Source organism: Heliconius melpomene, chromosome 19 (assembly GCF_056956725.1).
Source record: "Heliconius melpomene rosina isolate 202511_hmr_F chromosome 19, ASM5695672v1, whole genome shotgun sequence".
NCBI classification, from domain to species: domain Eukaryota; kingdom Metazoa; phylum Arthropoda; class Insecta; order Lepidoptera; family Nymphalidae; genus Heliconius; species Heliconius melpomene.
Window position 1 is genome coordinate 16,392,400 of NC_140407.1, and position 4,711 is coordinate 16,397,110.

The following is a 4,711-nucleotide window of genomic DNA, read 5'->3' on the forward strand; positions in this document are numbered from 1 at the left end:
TAGAGAATATTCTTCGTAAATAATAATTGCTGTAGTAGTTTGATTCTGTATTCGTGTCGATGTAGGTATAACTAAATCTAGAAACCCAGTGTTAAGTCACTCTGATCACATTAAGACACTTCCGTTCCCTACTCTCTGTAAAATTCTCGAGGCCGAGACCTAAGATGAATAGTAGAAGGGGAGAGAAATGCGGAACGACCGAATTTATTAATTACAATATAGGTACAAGTTTTTTAAGTAGGTAAAGTTATTTTGCTCTTTCCATACAATTTTCGAAACGTTGCTTCTTGAGCGGCAACTTAAATATGCCCCGTGTTGTAATCGAATCCACAATCATCACATTTCCCGTTAGACGCTGCGCCACTGCGCCACGATGCTTCAAATACACTTCTTTAAAGTCGAAAATCGGCAAGCATAAAATATTCACGTCCATTCGTTAGCTGATAAGAGGTTTAGTACTTAATACAATTTTTACGACCCGCATCGCATAGATTACATGTAAATCTCATTTTTCTCTCCATAATAATGACAAGTAACATTTCTTGCTTCGATGAATACAATTACGATAAAAGCTCACTCATAATGCTTTTGCAGGAAATTTTAACTTTTTTATGAAATATATTATTTGTGCAGTGGGACAGCATCTGACTGTAAACGAGGTGGTCACGAGTTCGATTCCTGCTTGGGTGATATAGAAACAGATTATATTACCACTGGCTTCCCCCAGCTTACCCTACTACATGCGGTTTACAGTATAAAGCTATAAAAATAGGTAAGGATAGTTTTTGCTTAGTTTTTGTATTAAATATAGTTTTGTAGTTATCCATAGCAAGTGTCGAATCTTAGCCTGGTTACAGAAGAAACTTTTTATCATTTCATGGATTTATATGATGCCCATCGCGTTGCAGGCAGGGAGCTCAGAGCAGTGCTTGGACTGTGACTTAAATGTAGGCTAAAGAAGATCCTATAAAATAAAATTCCAAAATATTAAAAGTATGACGAAATATTTCCGAGACAATAAGCAATTTTAGTAAATATACTCCAATTTCACTTTCCAATAAAGTGGAAAAAGTGAAAACAAACACTTCGACAGACAGTGTCAGAGTCAACTAATTTGCGCGTCTGCTCGGGGCGCGTCAGGCACATCTGCGGATCTACAAGCTCTAATATTCTAACGCTATATTAAAATTGTTTTACTTTACCCCTCAATGAAATACTGTATATGTAGAGGAAACTTCTTAAATTATTTTAAAAAAATTCGCACGTTTTATAAGTAGGGCGATAGGATAAAAGTAGTGTTAAAACACTCTGTTCTCTACTTGCTCGTAATTTTTCAGACATGTCTTGTAAAGGAGTTACACTTTATCTCATCAAGTTTTCAATATGAATACTAATATTTCAGCTTTAATTTACACTCGTACCTAATCAGTTGTTACTTAAATACATACTAAACAAGAACATATTATGTATATTAAGTTAGTTCTAGTTCTGTTTGTAATTATCAAATTCTTTTCGTATCGAATATCTGTTATCTAGCCTATAGCCTATAATTATGCTATATTATATACTTAAGTAAATCCGTTATATCTTATATCATAGTTCGAAAAGATAGTGTTATTTTATTAAACTTAATAACTTTCCTTCTTAACTACTAACTTCGTACAAAATACTCTACTTTATTTATACAGAATAAAATATTGAACCATAAATGATGTATAATCCACTTTGACCGCATGTCGATCGATGCGCCGTCGCCGCTGTCGTCGGGGGTATGCAAATGTGGTACGACAACAGATTGGTTCTTTGATTAAATGCAGCTATTTCCTGCCTCTAACGAGGAACTATGATGTAATTTTAACATCATTTAAAAATGTCAGGATAAAGAATGACCTAAAGATGTCACATATAGGAATTTTAATAATATCTAATGTTAAATTTTAATGTTTTTTACGTTACAGCACGTTACATTACATTATATCTATGAACGCCAGCCGCACACTCGAAAAAACAAAACTCTTTGTCACGTTCTGCCTGAGCCGAGTGCGCAAGCGAGAGCGCGGAACAAGGGATAGAGAAGCACGATCGGCCTAAGCGTTCAGCTTTTGAGGTATCTATACATTCATTGTTAATTGTAATTAAATAGCACATTACAATTTATAAGTGCAAATAAATGATATTTCAAAATTTCAAATCTATACTCTGTAGGTAAACCGATTTTACAGACGATATTTTTTTTATATATACTCACTTCAGCAATATATTTGTCTGGACATAGCAAATGCTTTAAATAAAAAAATAACAGTCACCAAGTCGTTTAAAAAAATAGTTTGACACCTTTTCCCGCAGGATCAGGATCCCAGCGGGGTACGCCGAGAAAACCTACTATTAAGACACTGCGTTCTTCAATTTTTCATACGTTGCATTAAGGTTTAAATATTTGGCTGCTGTTCCAAAGAAAGGTCACAGATAGATGGGTTCAAAGCCCAATTGATTTACATCACAAAGGGATCAAACATTCTATAAGGAAACTTGAAGCATATCTTATCCGTATTGCTCATTAGGATAATCGACCTTTGAAATGTTGATAGTACAAGGCACTATGTATTATACGAGTATACTTTGTTATCACCTTTAAACTAGGCGGAAAGCGGGTAACGGAGTGACTTAACACTAAGTGCAGAGTACGGCGTGAGATTGTGAAAATCTTGAAATACGTTAATTATTTCTTCTCCGTTAACCGTTTTAAATAAATTAATAAATAGCCACGCTTCACGCTTTTTTTATATCAAAGGTAGATTAAGCCTTGTATTGTTAAGACACTCCGCTTCTTGTTTTTCGAAACAATGCGTATTGATTAATGAAGATCAAGTTTGCGTTATATTACCCAAGCGTGAAAATAAAAATAATTTAAATACTTATAAAATTGTTATTACCTCTAAATGAGAATCGAACCTACAACTATCACGTTTACATTCAAAAACTATGCCACTGTATCACGGTAAAATACTAAAGTTAATATCACATATTTCCAATTATAAGTACATTCTTAAATACAGAATTTTTATTTATAAAAAATAAACAAACTTTCACATAGGACTGTTCCGAGTTTCCATTCCAATTAAAGTGTGACACTTTCTGGCCCCTTTGAAGCTTGTTATACTTGTGCTAGAGTGAATAAGGGTCCAGGTAACTGCACTGTCAGGAAAATGTGGCCGTGGACATAGGAAGATACAGAAATGTTCTGGAAAATAAAAAATGTTGTTTTTTTTTATTATGGTGTGATTTATGTCGTTTATGTATAATCGTTATTTTCACTTTGTTTATTCTGAAGGCTATTTCTAGTTTTTCCAAGGCCTTCTGACAACGAGGCCAAGCGCGGAATTGAGTGGCGGATCTAAACGCCGCGCTTTACCAGAGTTAGGAAATTAAACTATTACATTGCATTCCTCTTTCCATTCTGAGTGGCTATGAACTCGCAACCGTTGCGTTTTAACACTGCATCCGCACAGACGGCTACCACGATGGCGTTATTTATACTTGTTCACTTTATAAACTCGTATGTACCTGTGAGAATAAATATTTTTTATAGAAATAAAATGATTACATGCCGTATCTATTTTATTGTAAGTCTATACTTAACATAGTTTTTTTATGCTGATGCGTCAGACGTGCAATAATATTCCATATGTCAGTATCATACTGAATGGAAAACGTAGATTGTGTCAATTAGACGTGTATTCTATAATTGTGTATATTTATCTTTTTTATTACCGGTCAATTTCCTTCGTGTGTTTTCCATACAACGTGACATTGGCGAAATGAATTGTGCTCAACTGGCACGCTCGAAACGCCATATCTCAAGAATTCAATTCAATTAGACGTGGGCAGAAACGGGTACCTAACACTTATTTTACCTGTATATAATTTGTTATTAAGTCTTATCTCCATATACGAGTATGTATACTAGCCGTGGTGGCGCAGTGGATCAGAGTCTGTCTGTAATCGAGATAGTTATGGGATCGATCATAAATAAGGGGGAGGATTATATTGTTTATTTATTTTAATTTCCCTTAATGGTCGACAAAGTGCGACAAACTACTATAAAACGACGGTCACTCGAGATTTATGTTTTAAAACATTCATAGGATTCACAGAATGTACTTGATCAACCATAATGAAAGATATTACTTGTTGTTACTTTTATAAATAGTTTTATATAATTAATTATACAACATTTATTATTTTAAGGTAGTAATGGCGCAGCGGCACAGCGGCACAGCGTCTTGGTGTTAACAAGATGGTACGATTCCCACTCGGGGGAATGAACAGTTGTTTTTTCTGACTCTGGTAATAAGATAAACCTCTTCCTCTCCCTACCTGACTAAAAAAAATACTTTCTAATAAAGATTTCTTTCTTGCTCTATTTTTCTTTAAAAGTGTATCAGAAAGCACGCGACTCACGTCGTTTTTGAGCGTTGACGGTTCAATGCATAACAATATATCGTTATTTACTAAGGCGGGGATGATATTAGTTTAAAGAGATGCTCAAAGTTGAAACTGCTCTACTAAATTGCATCGTCCGCGTGAAAACTTGCTCACTCGTGAGCTTGTTAAACTTATATGCTCAGATCATTGCCTTATAGTCTGACCTGAACACACACAGGAGGTTAAACATTTTTGTTACTATTTTTCCGTAAGAATTTTGTGATAA

General features: G+C 34.6%; 1 long non-coding RNA gene across 1 annotated transcript; it reads left to right on the forward strand.

The window, feature by feature from the left end:
• The first annotated feature begins 3,699 nt into the window (after positions 1-3,699).
• On the forward strand, positions 3,700-4,421 carry LOC146529033 (uncharacterized). Its single transcript, XR_014879066.1, has 2 exons — positions 3,700-3,894; positions 4,249-4,421. It is a non-coding gene; the product is annotated as an uncharacterized LOC146529033 (long non-coding RNA).
• The last annotated feature ends 290 nt before the right edge of the window (positions 4,422-4,711 follow it).